Genomic DNA, 18,725 nt, shown 5'->3' on the forward strand with positions numbered 1-18,725 from the left:
GGTTCTTAGAGAAGCTAAATAAGAAGGAGAACCCAAAGAAAAACATATAGGCATCCTCCTGAATATTAACCTTCATCAGGCGATGAAAGGAGACAGAGACAGAGACCCACATTGGAGCACCGGACTGAAATCTCAAGGTCCAAATCAGGAGCAGAAGGAGAGAGAGCACGAGCAAGGAACTCAGGACCGCGAGGGGTGCACCCACACACTGAGACAATGGGGATGTTCTATCGGGAACTCACCAAGGCCAGCTGGCCTGGGTCTGAAAAAGCCTGCGATAAAACCAGACTCGCTGAACATAGCGGACAATGAGGACTACTGAGAACTCAAGAACAATGGCAATGGGTTTTTGATCCTACTGCACGTACTGGCTTTGTGGGAGCCTAGGCAGTTTGGATGCTCACCTTACTAGACCTGGATGGAGGTGGGTGGTCCTTGGACTTCCCACAGGGCAGGGACCCTGATTGATCTTTGGGCTGACGAGGGAGGGGGACTTGATTGGGGGAGGGGAGGAAAATGGGAGGCGGCGGTGGGGAAGAGACAGAAATCTTAAATAAATAAATAAATAGAAAGAAAGAAAGAAAGAAAGAAAGAAAGAAAGAAAGAAAGAAAAAACATGTCTTTTTGGAAGTTGGAGGAAAGGGGAATATGCTAATCACATTATTTTTAAATTTAATTGAAACATCTTTAAAGTAAGTTTTGAGGAGGCGAAGAGTTCTTTGGAAATAAAAGGCACTAAACATAAAAATGACAAATTAGATCAATTAAAATGACAAAGTCTCTTTAAGGACACTAAAAATTTTAAAAAGAAGTTGTAGAGCAGAAGAAAATAGTTTTCAGAGACTCTTCTAGTAAAGAGAAGGTGTGTGAGCCATTTTTAAACTTCCCTAATTCAGATTAAAATGCTCAATTTAAAAATGGGAAAAAAATTCAAACAGAACTTTACAATTTTTTTTAAACTGACAATGCCAACTGCTACCCAAATAGGCGAAGGGTCTTCTGTGTGCTGCTGGCAGGAAGAGAGAACCATACAACTACTTTGAAAACCTGTCTGTTATTTAAGACACACATAAGTATCTGAGGAGTAACTCCAGTCCAGAATACTTACCCAAAATACACCAAACTGCCTGTAAACAAATATCCCAAGGCAATCTATTCAAAACTCAGGAAGGAGAGAGGAACTAGCGTGTCCATCGCCGGTAAATAACTGAACTGCTGTGCTGTCCAGTGCAACGCAGCCCTGCTCAGCGGCGTGGAGAAAGGCGCAGCAGTGTGCCTAGATTGGATGAAACTATAAAGCCTTGTACTTACAGACAGAAGCCAAATACAAGAGGCCATATCATAAATATGACATCTTGGGAAAGAAGAACCATGGGAAACAAATCAGAGCAGTGACTTCCATGGGAAGAGGGCGTCAGAAGAGGGTCAAGTACGACGGACAACTTACGAAGAGACAGAAACATCCTGCATCCTCGCATCATTCCATAAGTCACCTGGCCAGGAAACACCAGCACACGTAAGATAGCCCTTAAGAGTTCGGCATGGTTATATCATAACTGGCACATAAAAATTGTCTGCAGTTATGGAGTACAGTGTGATGTTTGAGTTCATCTGTATGTTATACAATGACTGAATTGGGGTAATTCTCCTACCCATCACCCCCAACACTTACATTTCTTTTTCTTTTCATGAGAACATCCAAACACCTCTCTTTGAACTAGCTTGACATATTCTACACAATATTGTTAACCACAGTCATCCTGCTGGGAAGAGATACATGAGCATGTGTCCCAATACAACGGTAAATTGGTTTATGCTTTTCCAGGAATTTAATGGGCAACAAAATGCTTCTGAAATTAAGAAAAAGTTATAAAAGTAGGGTTATGCTCAGGACTCTTGTCCTAAGAATCATTTGTTTATGTATTAGTGACATCAAGCTCTAATTTGCTTGTATAATAATTTGTGAATTTTTTCCTTGAATTAAAACACTTTTCTTATAAAAATAAAAGGACTTGTATATATTGTCCCTGCACATATACAATATATTCAAAATCCTACAATTATTAAAATATTTATATGGGAAATATTTATAAATCTGCTCACTAAAAAGAAACTTCTTCAAATTCATGGGAAAAAAACAAAAGGAAACATTTTAAATAAAAAATTGATGCCTTAGTTTTGCCTCTCACTTTAATAATAATGGCTTTGAGTTCTACATTTTAATATCCCGGTAGATTTTAGTGGCATAAATTTGTTATGAAAAGGCTCCTGAGACTCAGTCCTCCTGTATGGCTTATTATGGACTTTAGATCTCATCGTGACCACTGACAGGAAGCAGGGACTACCGTACGTACACTAATGCTCCACACAGGGCACCATGGCACTCTTTTCTACAAGCTGTGCACCTAGAAGAAGGCCATTACAAGAGACACCAACAAAAGTCCATTTCAAGGACAACCAACTACAGAGATGGCCCCCGAGCTCTGCAGACACACGTCTGATGTGAATATGCCTATAATTCCACAACCTGGGCATCAGGTGCATCAGCTCTGGCCCTGATACTCAGTCAGTGGTCCCCAGATGAGGAAGACACATCCGGGGAGGCTGGTTCCCTAGCAGGGTCTACAAATGCAGTGGGCGAGGATGAATGCAGGGAAAGCTCCCTACCTCCTGAAGGCTCCCTGTCAAACTTATATTTGTATTTTCATTTCATCACCTCTCTCTCTCTCTCTCTCTCTCTCTCTCTCTCTCTCTCTCTCTCTCTCTCTCCTCCTTCTCCTCCTCCTCCTCCTCTCTCCTTTCTCCTTTTTCCTCTCTCTCCTCTCCCCCCCTGCCCTCTCCCCTCTCTCTTCTCTCTCTCTCCTTTCTCTTCTTTCCTCCTTCCCCTCCCTCCTCTCTCTCCTCTCTCTCCTCCATCTCCTCCATTCTGACATCTGGAAACCACGGTAAGTGTATTTCTTGAGCAACTGCAACACCTGAGCCGTGAGCCAGTTCAAGGGTATTCAGGTTCAGTTGTTTGTAGTGGAAACAGTCTGAGCCCTCCCAATCAAAGTGGTGGTTTAATCTTTCTAGAATATAATTTAAATGGCTAAACAAGAAATGCTTGTATTAGAGTTAATAAATCTCAAAAAAACATGACCATTCTTGCCAGAGGGTGTATGGCGCATCATATCTTAATGCATATAGCTTGGTCCTGTGTATTTCATAACTATAAATAAGTTCTCAGAGGGTGAGGGGAGAGTAGGGACCCACCCGAAAAGCAGCTCGCCCAGTGAGTATTTCCCCCCCCCTTATCTGAAGCTTTAAATCCTGGGACTAACAACACTCATTATGGATACCGTGCCTCTCTCTTGGGTGTAAGTGTACTGTCTGCTTTTATAAACATTATGTGCTTAAAGCAGTGAACTTGAGTCCATAAAAGGCATTTAAAGCTGCCACTCTCCCATGGCCCGTGTATGCAGGTCAAAATTGTATTTTCCATACTTTCAGAGGACTCACAGAGACTAGGGTCTGGTCTGGTTTGGTTTTGAAGACACCAATGATAAACTACACTTTCTTATTTACTTTGGCGATGGAGATTAATAGGACCCGATTTCCCCCAGACGTGTGTGTTATTTTATTATGTGTCTATCATAAGAATCTGGCCTTGAGGACAGCCGCTCCTCGCAGGATGACACACACCAAATCTGCATAACTATATTCCTGACTGATGTATTAACTCAACAAGTGTTGGTTTGCAGCCTACCCTCTCTGAGTCAAACACAGAATTCTGTACCCAGTGCTATAATTACACCCTATTAAGTCTGCTTTAAGTGAAAGATACCACTGGGGTTCCGCTGGTGACCTCTGCTCCGCTCCTGGGTCTAAACTTTAAGTGTTTGATCCACATAAGAGTCACTGAGAGATCCGGCGTGAAGCCAGACATCGACACGCAGCCCACTAACTTGGAGTGTCCCTATTCATTTTAGAAACGAGACAACTGAGGCAAAGGTCCCTTTCCGACCCTGGGACCAGGGACTGAAAGTCCCTTCTTAAAGCGCGGTTGACCCAGTGCTAGGCAGATTAGAGTGTACACAGAAAGCCAAACAACCCCAGGGAACCGCCCGAGCCTGGGCCCCTCCCAGCGTGGCTAAGGTTCAGCTCACGCTTGCATGCTGAAAGACAAGAAGGGAGCCCGGACAGGAGCCAGATCTGATTTCCAAAATAAGCTGGAAATCCGAATTTTTATGTAAGATTTCTTATTCTTAAATGCTGGAAACATTCAAAACTTTAAAGCATGCCATGTGAGCCAAACAAAACACGTCTGTAGGCGGCGATCCAAGCACTGGTCACTGTTTTGCAACATCTAAGATTGAAAAAAGTCAGTCTGAGGCTCCTCTTGGCTCATTTAACAGCCCCTGCAGGAGAGGAAACAAAATGACATTCAGAGTTGCCCCCATGTTTGTGGTGTTTCAAGTTAAATGTTCACTGCTGGGATCAATTTAGATAAACAGTAAAAATTGGAAACCTTGGTTTCATACGCATTACAAATATTGAGAGAGAAGCAGACAGAGACAGGGAGGCAGGAGCTACAACCAAGCTGGCCTAGAACTCACTATTCTGGTATATCCTCCTGAGTGCCAGTAACAGGTGTTCGTTACCACGGCTGGCTAGTTTCTGACTCTGAGGAATGAAAAGGACCAATAACGAAAGTCTGGTCTGTCTGTGAGGAGTCTGGTATGAGGGGAGGAGATGGGGAGGCAGGCACAAAGGACTAGGCCTCAGCATGCTAGGAGAATGTCCCCCAGGGCCTGCTTACTGTCTCCAGACTTATTCACTCAATCTGTCTTTTCCTGAAGTCCTGCAAGTAGGGGCTGACTGGACGGGCTGTGCAGAGTGTGTGGGAGCCTAGGGAGGTCCAGGCACAGTTCTGCTTATTAACAGAAAGTAGCATTGGCCAGTTGTTTTGTTTTTAGAGTTTATTCCTGTGTTGCAAACGTCTTCCATTGTATCACCACAGCCATGCTGAATCACGTGTGGTCAGTGTGCCTCCTGCTCAGGTAAAGCCTGGGGGTTGTATCCATCACCTTCTCGTTGCTGCAATAGAACACCATGACCAAGGCCACCCATAGAAGGAATTGTCCATTTAGGCTTACAGTTCCAGGGAGAGAAGGGTCCATCCCCATCACAGGGTAACAGCACCCACAAGAAGACGGAACAGAAGAGCAGTAAGTGAGGAATTTGTTAGTCACAAAGTCTACTCCCAGTGACAAACCTTCTCAAGCAAGGCATTACCTCCTAAGCCTCCCGAAAGAGCATCACCAAATGAGAATCAGAGCATGAAAGCAGCCACAACAAACCCTTCTACCACAACCACCACCCCAAACCAAGAAAATACAAATGTGCCAAAGACCGGGCTTCCATGGGGCATTTTTCAAAGAGAAACATTTGATAGGGATTTAGACTCTGCCCGCCCCTTTACTACAATGGAATCTGTCTTCCATCAATGAGCGGTTTCCATGACAGATGCACAGATGAGCTCATCCCTGAAATGTGTGCTCTCTTTGTAAGCACTTCAAGAGATGTAGGGGGAAAGCTCCAATGGTCTCTAAGATATCACTGCTTGATCTTGGTTCTCACAGTGTTTTAAATGAAGAGAAAAATGCTCACAGCTATGTGTATGTAAGGGATGTATGTAGGTGTGTGTGTGTGTGTGTTAGTATGTGGGGAGGTTAAACGTTATGGTGGGGGACATGGGAAGCTATATTAAGGGGTTAGACGTGTAACACGTATACAAGGCTACACTCATGGTGATCCATTCTCTGTGTTCTGTGGTCCTGAGGTTAGCCTTGTTGGTACCATGTCTTGAGGCAGCACAGCTCACCCCAGTCTCCAGCAACACAGCTGTGGGCATGAGCTGAGATGCCTGAGAAAGTCAGTGCCCTGGAATGGGTTGTGTACATGCAAGGAAAGAGTTACTAATACCTGGAGTGGGTTGTGTGTGTGCAAGAGAAGAGTTACTAATATTTAAGCCGGCACTAGAGAGCAGGCTGCTGCTGTGGAGCACCTGACCGTGGTATTTTGGAAAAGAAATATGGAAAATTTGGGGACTTTGAACTAGAAAAGGGCACCACAAAAGCAGGATGTGATGCAAGACCCACAATGCATTCCTAACCCTGAAGTTATGAATCATAATGTAGGCTTTATTCTCATGCTTATACACCTACGGCAACCCTAAATTTAGCAAATAGGCACAATAAGAGATTAGCAATAACTACTGTTAAAAATAGAATAATTACAGCAACACACTATAGTAGTTTATGCAGTTACGTGGATTCTCTCCATCCACCCATCTATCTATCCATCTACTTTATCGTATTATACTGAGATGAGATGGGTTTTTTTTTTTGGTACCACTATTAACCTCTGATACTGAAAGTTCAGAGAGTAAAACCATGGTAAGACAGTGCTGTTGACTTCAATCACATAAACTTAACATAAGAGGAGGAAAGGATATGTACACAGCCAAAATTTTCTCTTGCATGAACTTAAGAAAAGGAAAGAATCATATTCTGCAACACACACACACACACGAATGCATGCACACATGCACAAATTCACAAGCAATTGAGTGCCTTTATGTTCTTCTCTTCTGAATTTCTTCTCTAAAATATGAATTTTAAATTATTAAATAGATCAAATCAGCCACGTAATGGGGGAGGGCAGCTCTGCATGCAGGACAGCTTCTAATGGGGAGGGCAGCTCTGCATGCAGCGCACCTTCTAAGGGGAAGGGCAGTTCTGCATGCAGCACAGCTTCTAAGGGGAAGGGCAGTTCTGCATGCAGCACAGCTTCTAAGGGAAGGGCAGTTCTGCATGCGGCACAGCTCCTATTAATAGCTTCATGCCTCAGAAACATATGGTGACACGGCTCACTACACAGTGTAGGCTGAATCCCGAATCCTCTCCAAATTACAGGTTGGAATCTAATCCCCAACACAACAGTACTAAGAGTGGGGTCCTCGGGATTTGGTCAGGTCAGAAGGACTTCTCATCCTTATCAAAGGGGCTTCACTCAGGACCTGCCTCCTTCACCCTTCACTTTGTTTCTGCCACAGGAGTAGACAGTGCTCACCCTTATGAAGCAAGAAGGCAGCATCTTGGAAGAAGGCAGCACACCAAGCCTGCTAAAGATTTGATCTTGGACTTTAAGCCCCTAGAACTATGAGAGATGTATTTCTGATGACCTCGTCAGTCCTGGTATGTTGACAGCAGCACAAATGGACAGGAAAAACAGACACAACAAATTCCTTCCCTCTCTAAAGTCATTTATGTGGGGGTAAGTTAACCGCCTCAACCAGCGAGATGGACAGAAGTGACTGTAACCTAAGTCGAATATCCTCTGATGTTTGAAGGTCTTCCTTAGGGCTCTTTATGCCCTGGACATCCACTGCTCAGGGTGCTGCACCTCTGAGCTACACCAGCCTTTGCCCACAGTGCAATACTGTTATACACGGAATTAACAGTCTCTCTTCCCATTTCTCTTTTGTTAGACTTCCCTCCTGGGAAAACACAAGTGAGGATGTGATTTGACATTTATCTTGTTAATATTAACAATGGATAATTTGAATGCCAATCAAGTGCAGAAAAAATCTGCTATGCTTTTTAAATCCGCCTAATAACTGTCAAATCATTTCACACTGCTGTTTAGTGTAGTGCAGGCTAAGGGTTCTGAATTCTCGGTGCTTTTTAATGGTCCTTTTAAAGCTAAATAAAAATTAATTTGATCTTTGAAGTGATACCTTCATTCAAACCAAAATTCTGTGGAGTTCTATTATATATCAATACCTATGCCTGGACCTGGGAAATGAAACACTCTCAGAAGTTACCTCCAGAGTAGGATATAAAAAGTCCATTTCTAATTCAGCCTAAAGCAGAATCACAGAAGTATTTGTAACCACTCCATTTTCGTGACAAGACAGAACCAATAAAAAATAACTGTAAAATCAACTTCAAATAATTCTGTTTGAAAAAGACAACAAAATATGTAAAACACCTAAAGATAAAGTTGATAAAATGCTCACAGTATCTATGTGCCTAAAGCCATAAAACATTTCTGGAGCGATATAAAGAACATAGGCTGAAGGAAATGGTTATGAAAATCAGAATTGTGATTTCTGGAGCAATATAAATAACATAGACTAAAGGAAATCGTTATGAAAATCAGCATTGCCCTTAGGTTTTGTCTACAGATTTAATGCAGCTTAATTAAAAGTATGGCTGATTAATAGGTTTCAGATTCATGCGGCTATATAAAGAAACTATTATAGATAAAACAGTTGCACATTAATCAAAGTTAGAGGCTTACAGTGTTTGGTTTAAAGATTTGCCATAAAGTTATAATAGTCACTGTGTAATGTTGGCATACAAGGAGAAATGTTAATCTGCAGAACAAAGAATCTCAGAAATGCAGTTGTATGTACGCTGGCAGCTCTGTTGTGCTGCCGGGATGAACACATGGAATACGTGGACGAGACTTTGCAGGAACGATGTTCGAACACGGAATGGGCCTATGGAAAGTTTCTGGGGTCCTCTGTGAAGCTGCCCATGCGCCAGTGGAGGGTCCTATGCCGATGCAAGCACAGGCAGAACTGGGTGAACGCAATGGACTTTAGCGGCTGGGAGGTAGGGAGACTTTGTGGAAGACTGAAGGTGTCAACTTGGTCAACGTACGTTATTTGCATGTTTAAAATTTCCAAACTATAGAAAATAAAGTTTTAAAATCATTAAAGGGAAACATGAAGCTGTAAGGAAGATAAGGGGTTTCACAAATTAAGAACTTGTTTCAATTATTAAAAAAAAAATACTCAGCTTTTCATTATTTGATTGCTCTGCTTAAACAACCAAACTAACTTCCCAAAACTAAGAGGCCAAGGATATGAAAGAACAGGAACCCAGAAAAGATTGTTTTGCCTCAGAAATTCATGATCAACACAGCACAGTAAAACAATTATAAAGTCATTAATAAATAAGTTGATACAAGCACACATTATAATCAAAGTGTCAGTAGATAATTTTGAAAACAGCAAGAGAAAAGAAACTCATCATACTCAAGAATATTGCTTATAAAACTAACTGTGGGTTTCTCAGCAGAAACCAAAACCACAAGGGGAGGGAAGTGGGATTACACATTCAAAGTGCTGGAAGATAAAAGACTTCCAACCAAGAATACCATGGGAGGTCAATGCAGAAGAAGGGAGTAGGGGCAAATAGCAGCAAGACTGTTTGATAAATCCTTGAGGAATGATATTATTTTATACTTACTCAAATTATACACTATAAATATAAGAATGTATGCATATATAAGCATACATCCACATATATGTATATATGCGTTTTTTTTAAAGAGAGTTCTACCTTGTGGTAGTTTGAATATAATTGTCCCTCATAAGCCCATAGGGAGTAGCACTATTAGAATGTATGGTCTTGTTGGAGTAGGTGTGACCTTGTTGAAGGAAGTATGTCATTGTGGGGGTGGATTTTGGGGGTCTCCTACTGTCAAGCAATGCCCAGTGTGGACACAGCCAGTTCACTTCCTATTACCTGAACATCAAGATGTAGAACTCTCAGTCAGGACCCCGCCAGCTCCATGTCTGTCTACATCCCACCATGATTCCCCATGATGATAATGGACGAACTGTAAGCCATCCCCAATAAAATGTTCTTCTTTTTAAGAGTTTTCATGGTCATGGTGTCTCTTCACAGCAACAGCAACCCTAAGTAAGACGTGACTCTTGGCCTAACAATGCTCCGCACAAGAACCATAGACTTAGTCAACAGAAAAACTCCAGAACCATGCAAAAAAAAAAAAAAAAAAAAACCTTCTTTTGCATAGTTGCTCAGAGTAGTCTCCAAGTGACTTCCAAACAGTATACACTATCAATGTAGCCCTTGGTTGCCTCTCAGCGGCTGAATGGAAGCCCCTATTGCTGATAAGTGTTATCTAGTCTATGAGAATTAGCGTCTCCCATGGATGAACCTCTTCTTGACTATCCAACACAAAGCAGTCAGTCCTGAAACCATATACACACAAAGAACAAAATGGACTCAGCAGCAGGCTGTGCTTGTATATCTGTGTATACATGTACATACACACATATATATGTATGCTACAGTAATAATCAAGGTAAAAGAGGCTACCAATTTATAGTATTGGGAGAAAATAAAGAAGGAGGAATGAGGATGGATAACTTAATGCAATTCTGTTTTAATTAAAATATATAAAAATTAAAAATAATTTATTAAATTACATTGAATGTATTAATTATAATTTATAAGTCTAATCATTAAAAAATAGTACTGCTATTTTGGGGGAAATGTCCTTCATAAATATAAGATAGATAAAGGTTTTCCCAAACAAGCAAAGGCTAAGGGGAAGGGCACCTGACATACCCTACAGGAAATGTTGGAATAAGTCCCCCAAGACCAAAGTAAAAGATGCTTAACACAGAAGCACAAGAAATATAAAGTTTTTAGATCACAGTAACTACATAGACAAACACATGAGCACTGCAGTGTTGTAAGAGTGGCACAGAAAGACATTTTAATTTTGGTATTGGCATTAAAGACAAAGGTGAGAAGCAAGCTATAGCTATAAAAATGTCATTTGTACAGTAATAACATAAAGAGAGGTGGTGTTATAAAAAATGGGAAGTTTCTATTTATGGTTAAACTTAAACATTATTAACTGAAAGTAGATTCATGTATCTTATGTTTTATGTAACAACACCCCATGATAACCACAACAAGAAAACTCATTGAATAGACATGAAAAAATGATTAGAAAATAAAGTATATCCCTGCAAAATGTCAACAAGGAGCAAAGGAAGACGGTAAGAAACAAAGGGAGAAAGAAAACAGTCAAAAACAAACAAGACAAACAGAAAACAAAAGGCAATGCGTCCATCCGTATCAATGACTGCTTTAAGTGTCCATGGGTCAAGTTTCCCAGTCAAAAGATGTAGCCGACTGAATGGATTAACATCCCTGAACCAACCTTATGCCATCTATAAATGACTCCATTCAGATTTAAGTGAAAGAATGGAAAGATAGTAGCCAAAACACAGCAGGATAACATACTTATTTTTTAAAAAAAAAAAAGTAAAATGGTATGTGTATGTTAAAATATTAAAGGATCCAAAATGACTAATGTTTTATCAACAAGATAAAGCATTGAAGAACATGAATATTTATGTATCTTAAGGATCTTTTAGCTCCTGTTTTATGTGGGTGGAGGAACAGCATCCGGCGTTCCAGAAACAGCTGGATAGAGGTGAGCACCCACAATTGGACATGCTACACCCCCACACATCAGGAAGTACAGAGGAGACAGGAAGTGGGGCTGGACAACTAACCCCAAGGCCCACTTACCAGGGACCACCTTGGTACCATTTGGTCCCATTTTCCAAAGACGTGCCATCACCTGGGAACCATGTGAGCACAGAAACCTGTGAAGGACAATTTATATCCAAGCCAGAAGAGTACCCAACATCAGAGCACCTACAAATATGAAAGAGGCACTGCCAGAAATGTAACTCTATAATAATGTTTTAATTCTCATTTTTCAATAATAGAACACATATAGATGATAGAGAAATGGCAGAGAGAGCAACACCTTGGATCAATGAGCACCCCAGACCCATAGGATATTCCACCCAACAGCAGTGAAAGACACATTCTTCTCAGGTACGGGTACATCATAGGTGAGTTCACTAAGGAAACCGTCACACATTTAAGATGATGGAAGTCACACCAAATACCTTTTCAGAGCACAATTCCATGAAAATGAAAACAAACGACGAAGAAACAAAACTCACAAGCATGTAGATATAAACAGCACACTCATTAGCAGCCAACGAATCAAAGAAGAAATTAAGGGAACATCAGTAAATATCTTGAGATAAATGAAAGCAAGAACACAGTCAGTCAAAATTTATTAAGCATAGCAGAAACCGCACCATAGGGAATATTTGTAACTCTGAATTCTAAACGGAATAGCTCAAGTGAAAAAATGTAACGCTGCACCTCAAGGAATCGGAAGAGAAACAAAGCACAAATTTAGCAAAAGAGAGAAGTAATAGAAATTACAACAGAAATAAAGACTAGACAATATAAAGATCAATAGAACTAAATCTGACTTTTAAAAAAATCAAAATAGGCAAGGTTTTCAACAAAGAAGAGAACAGAGCAGGCGTGCCCTTCAGAGAGGGGCACTGTGGCCCACGCACTTAGGACGCTGGCATTGGAACATCATTCACAAGTCTAGGATTCAGAGAGAGACCTGGTCTCAAATTGTTTTTAAAGTGTGCTGTGATGGAATAGATAGGAAACTGACTAGAAATCCAAAATGAAGCAGAGGCTGTTACAACTGGTGTACTAGCGTCACCGTTAACAAATTCCTACCCTGTAATCAGTTAACCCAGAAGAAATCCACGGCCTTGGAAAGAGAGAACCTACAGAGACTCGGATGTGAAATAGAAACTCTGAACCCAGCAACGAGATGAAATCAATAATCAGAACATTTCAGAGTGAAAACCAGGGCCAGAGTTCTACCAAACACTTACAGGAGAAAACACAATTCTTTCTCAAACTGTTGAAAAGAAAATTGAAGAACTCATTCTACGAAGTCAGCATTATCCTAAAACCAAAGATAACAAAAAGACATGATGCAAAACTAAATGCAGTCTGACATCACTTATACATATGCATTAAAATGTTCTCAACAAACTACCGACAAACCATGGGATTTATGCTCAGGGCATAAAAAAGGTACAATATACAAAAATCAATCAATATGATACATTACATTGGTAGAATAAAGAATTGAAACACCATAATCAGCTCAAGGCTGGAAAGATTGACTGAGTCCAACAACTGTTATAATAAAAAATAAAAACACAGAAAAGGAGGAGAGAAGCGAATTACATCAGCACAATAAAAGCTGCACAAGAAAAGCCTGGGCTAATAATGCACTCAACAGTAAAAGCCTCAAACTTTTTCCTCTACCTTCAGAGACAAGCAAGGGAAGCCTGCTCCTATTCCAGATAGCATGGAAGTACTAGCCAGGAAAGCAGTAAAATCTCTAAGGAAAAAGTAAAATTATCGACTGGGGAATGACATAAAATACATACATATTTTACACAAAAAAATACTATTAGAGCTAACAAATTCAGCGAAGTTGGAAAGACATATAGCCAATATACAAGCATTGGTTGCATTTATGCACTGGCAAGTGATTTAAAAAGAAAGTTAATTAAACAATGAACTACAGTAACAATAAAAAGAATTGAAACCACGAAGACTAAGCTCAACCAAACAGGTGAAAGACTTGCACGTGGAAGGATACAAACATTTCCAAAATGAACTGAGGAAAACAGGGATGGACAGAAAGAGACTGTGCACATCCTGCTTCTCTCCAGCTCAGAACCCAAACATCCTCTCTACTTGTCGGTGGCTGGGGGAAGGTACTCAGTTCTACACTGCGCCTTCTAAAGCTCACACAGACTTGGAGATACCCATAGACTCTGGTCACTGGGACCAAAGGAGATAGGGGACTTACTAGCACCTTGCCCACAAGGGCTGGATAGCACAGAGAAGGGACAGTGGAACAAAGGAAAGGAGAGAGAAAGTGAGACCCATGGGGACTAGAGAGATGGCTCAGACCTTAAGGGCAATGGCTGCAGAGAATCCAGGCTCAATTCCCAACACCCACAAGACTGCTTACAACCCTCTGTGATGTCACCACTCTATGACACCCTCTCCTGACTTCCACAGGCACCAGACACACATGAGGTACACTTGCATATGTGCAGGCAAAACAGTCATAAGCAGAAAGTAATAGAAATAATTGCTTTATAAAGTTTCGCATAAGCAAAGGCTGGGGAGAAAGGCGATCTGGACTCAGCTCTGGGGGTTGCACAGCAGGTGGGTATTCCACAGGCACCTCTGTATTCTCAGTGCCCAGCTGTGCTGCCTAAAGGGAGCTCTGGGGTGGTCACACCAAGCTTTTCTGACTTCCATTAAAATATAATTAGATCACCCTCCTTTCCCCCTCCCGGCCCCTCCCATGCCCCTTTTCCTGCAGCCCCTCCATCTCCTCCTTACTCCCTCTCAAACCCAGGACCTCTGTGTCTGATGACTCTTTATGAACAAATGCATAACACAACCTGCTGAGCACGGTTAGTGTTGCTTGATATGATTTCAGGACTAGCCACTTGGTATTGGAAAACTGATTTGAAATATAAATCCTTGGTCTTTCTTTCCCCGCAAACCTGCAGCTAACACTCGCATGTTGTCTTGGTCAATATCTAGCTTGCAACATAGCACAACCTTGGCAGAATGCAGCTGAAACAAGCCTGTGGGGAAAGGTAAGCTGTAGGCGAAACCGCAGACAGGAGAGAGAATGGAGCTCCCATTCCCTCTAAGACCAGGAAAATGAGAGCAGTAAAGGAAGTCTGGGGAACAAGAAGGCATATGAAATACTTGCAAAAACTTGACTTCAGAAAGCATCTCCCTGAGGGGCTGCAAAGGTCTCTCTAGTTGCTCCTCTACCACAGTTTGCTGTCCTGTCTGCTGAAGGCTTGGTGGGAGGAGCCTGAAGCCCAGGGCCTGTCGGACTTGGGAGTGTGTTAAGTAAATTTGTTCAATCAGATAAAGCTTAGGGCACTTTTGCTCACAGTATCTTGTTGTAACAAGCAGACGGGAGGGCGAGAGTGTCAGGGAGTCCCCAACCACTCACAGATGAGCAATACACACACACACACACACACACACACACACACACACACACACACGGGGGGTGGGGGATAGAAATTCAAGAAAAAAAGGGAGATAGGGAAGAGAGAGGAGAGGAAAGAGAGAGGGGAGGGAGGGAGGATGGTCTCTTACCTCTTGCTCTGTCAAGAGGAGACAATGGAAAGGGGACCAGTGCTGACCAGTGCTGACCAGTGCTGACCAGTGCTGACCAGTGCTGACTAGCCACCTGGCCCACACTACTACCCCATTAGAGATAAGGCTTTCTTGAAAATTTTTTGGTAAGGCCTCTATTTTTGCTTTTTATTATTTGTATAGACAGATACACATACATGCTTGATACTATTACTTTAAACAGCATATTATCTGTTGGATCAATGAAGAACAATAAAAGAAGGTTTTGTAATTTACTTTCTCTTTCTTCTTTCTTTCCCTTGGCCCAGATTTCTGGCTTCCATCTGGCTTCCTCTCTGAAGACTTCCTTTTAACACTGCTTGCGTCTGTTAGGAACAGCTTCCCTAATCTTTCATCCTAAGACTCTTTCTGAAGGACGCTGTTACAGACCACGGAACTGTAAGAGTTTCACAGAATGTAGAATGGCCTGCCAGGCCATTAGGCTAGGCACTGGCATCTGCTTGTGAGGAGAAGGTAGACTTAACTCATCCCTTGTTCTCTAAGCTTCTCTGCCCTCTTTCAAGAATTTTCCTTAGATGTAAATCCCTCTGATTTGACAGGGCACACTGTTCTCATCCTTTGGGCTTAATACTTAGTGAACTTCCTGGACGTGAGGGGTGTGTGTGAGGATTTGGGGTTTTGTTGTTTGTTTGTTTGTCTACTGGAGAGCTCCTCTGAGACAGGATCTCACTCTGAAGTCCATGCTGGCCTGGAATTCAGTATGCAGCATATTTGAACTTGGGAGGAGGCCCTCCTGGCTCAGTTTCCAGAGTGTTTGGGTTCCGAACATGCATGTAACTGCTTTTCTTCCCTTTTGAAGCCTTCTAAGCTGCGTATCACAACCCCAAAGGTCTCTGATATATTTGTTTTTTCTTTGACTTTGGGCAGTTTTGTTGCCATACCTTCAAACTCAGAGATCATTGCCTCTGCAATGATCCAGTGCAACAATGTTATCAGACATGCCCTTCTCCTGCTACAGCATGCTTGACTAAATGCCTGATCTCTCTACTTTGTCTCCTTTTCTAATGCCCTGCTACGTATGTACCCATTACAACCCTCTGTTCCTCATTCATAAGTCACAGCTGTTTGGAATGCCTGGCCCAATGACCACTATACCCCTGGTGTGTCTGAATGATTCCAATGCTTTCTTTGTATCTTCCAACTGTTCTTTCGCCTTTTAGTCTACCTTGTCTTCTTTATTGATAGCTTGATAGCTAGAGAGGAGACACTGAGGAAAGGGAACTGGAGCCAATAGGCCAGTAGTAGCTTTGTGTCTGGAAGGAGGGGATTCTATAGCCCTGTGAGTCTGCTAGTCAGTAAGCCTGTGCCCTGGACTGTGACCTTCATGTGTGTTCTTCCTTTCTCTGCTTGTCAGTAGAACAGAAGAGCCTGAGTGGCCTGGAGTTGGGTGCTTTCTTCCCCTCAGGTCAGCCAGTCTCTGGTTGTCTGGCTTCTTCCGTGTGAGCAGATTTTAAAGCAGAATGCTCCGTAACTGATCATCTTCCCTCTTCTCTGCCTGAAGCATGCACTTTTCTCCAAGACTCACGATGATGCCAGGTCGTGCTCCTAGAGATGAGACTCAGAAGAGTGTGAGGTCCCATGAGCCTGGATTCCCGAGTTTTCTGTTGCAGCCTTGGCTACCCGGAGGCTGCAGGAATTGCCACTTGTGATGCACGCAGCCCCACTGTGACGTTCATCCCCATAAGTTGGTTGCCATGAGTTTCTGCTCCAGCAAGCTGGTTTTGGTTTTGGTTTTCGCTTCTGAGCTCACTAAATGCTCTCCCCCCCCCCACTACAGCAGGTGGTGCTTGCTCCTGTGACTCCACCCCATTGGCAAACTGAGCTGTTGACAGGGCATCTCTGCAGATAGCCAGATGGACGCGTTCCCCATAAAATCTTGTGGAAGGTTTTTGAGAAGACTCCCCACATAACAGAGGCAGATCTCAAACTCAGGACATCCCAGACTCTAGCACCCAAACACAGTGACGGTGAAGAGTCCTGTGATGCTACAGCCAAAAGATTTGAGTACCGGTATCCATGCAGGGTGTGTACACAGTGTGATGATTAAAAGAATTGTGTAGTTTGATATTGTAGCACAGTCACATGTGTATACTGTCACTTCTTTCTCCCTTCCTCCATCCCTCCCTTCCTCCATCCCTCCTTTCCTCCATCCCTCCTTTCCTCCATCCCTCCTTTCCTCCATCCCTTCCTTCCTCCCTCTCTCTCTTCCTCCATCCCTCCCTTCCTCCATCCCTCCCTTCCTCCATCCCTCCCTTCCTTCTTGTCCCTATCCCAGGCTTATGACTTTTGGTTTGCTTCATGACCCTTCATGACCCCTCTAGTCTAACCAGGGCAATCTGAAACACATTTCAAACCAGCTTTAGGGAGGTCTCTGTCATGTGCAGCCTCTGTGGCATGGGTCATTTCCACAGAAATTCCCTGAAGAACCTGATACATCTCAGTGATTGACAGAACTCAAAGTCTGCTTGGACCCTCCCTTCTGACCCAGCCTCAACCATGGACACATGTCCCTTGGCAGAGTCACAGAGGTGGAGGGGAGAAATGATTTTGAAAATGACTAAGAGCAAATCAAAGTCCCACTGCTAAACAAGGCTTGTGTCCGACGCAGCAGTGTGGAATTTTAACATGGCTGTCGTTCATCACCTTTCCAAAAGCTGCTCCCGAAAGTGAATCTGCTCCACAAAGCCTATACTGCTTGTGTTCACAGCAGTTTCTTCAATGGATCTGACGAGCTGCGACGTGATTTGTTTCGCTCATTGTTTATTGTCTATACATGATGCTAAAAGTGATGCTTCTTCCCTGTCTGAGAGATAAAGGTCAAACTTAGAAATTTCTTCCATTCCCTGTAAGTTTATAATGTCTGAACAGCGTGCTTGGCATTTTCATCTGTCCTCCCTCCTTCTCCTCCTCCTCCTCCCCCGTTGATCTCATTTAAACTCTGTTCTGGGGATCAGACACCCAGTTACCTTCCCTGTCAAGGGTCCTGTCCGCTTCTGGAATTTTAAAAATGAGAATAAACCAGCACACAATTTCCTCAATTTGGGGGTTTATGTCAACAAAAAAGCATCCTGTTCAAGCTGATGGGACTCTATTTCATAGTCGCTCTACGACAGCTTCCTGGGCCCACCTAACAGACTCCCTTAAAAACAGAGATGCTTCCTGCTGGCTTGCCCCGTTCACAGAACACCGTTTTGCAAAGCGTGCACCTTAGATCAGAGCTGAAGACAAGAAAGCGTTCCCTGGCTCTGGCTCAGCTCCAAACCTTTGATATGCCAGAGCATACCACTTCCCCTGGTGCCTCGGTCCTCCACTGCGCCTGAGAGAGAGGCCAGAGGAAAGGTCTCTCTCTGTGTGACTTCATGAGCCTGGGTGGCAAGAGGAAGGAGGATGGACGAAGGGTGCTTACAGGGCTTTTCTTCTGCCCTCTTTCTCAAACACCTGACTGGACAGCTAAGAACTGGAATAGACCCCAGGCTGGCTCTGAGCTAATATTTGTCCTCCTGGAATCAGAAGAAGGTATGGTTTGAGTCTTGACCTGAGAATCAGAAATCTCCGAATTGAAGACAGCTTTGTCTCAGAATACAGCTGCAAAATCTGCCACATAGGTTTCAACGATCACGACAAAGAAATGGATCCTAAATCAGCCACTGCTACTGCTCAAATCTAATGAAATGAATACAGAAACCTGACTTCCACAGCCAGGGGAGATAGGATGGGGTGGTAGAAGGGAATTAACCCACT

The 18,725-nt window shown here is 42.7% G+C and overlaps 1 long non-coding RNA gene across 1 annotated transcript in view; it reads right to left on the reverse strand.

Moving 5' to 3' along the window:
- The window catches only part of LOC126516130 (uncharacterized), a 36,450-nt gene extending 21,847 nt beyond the window's left edge, over positions 1–14,603 (reverse strand). The window contains exon 1 of the long non-coding RNA XR_007596025.1: positions 14,520–14,603. This is a non-coding gene — a long non-coding RNA (uncharacterized lncRNA). The remainder of the gene's footprint in view (positions 1–14,519) is intronic.
- Between the last annotated feature and the right edge of the window lie 4,122 nt (positions 14,604–18,725).

The sequence above is a fragment of the Alexandromys fortis genome, unplaced genomic scaffold (assembly GCF_014885135.2).
Source record: "Alexandromys fortis isolate MF-2015 unplaced genomic scaffold, M_Fortis_MF-2015_v1.1 scaffold_18, whole genome shotgun sequence".
Classification (NCBI taxonomy): domain Eukaryota; kingdom Metazoa; phylum Chordata; class Mammalia; order Rodentia; family Cricetidae; genus Alexandromys; species Alexandromys fortis.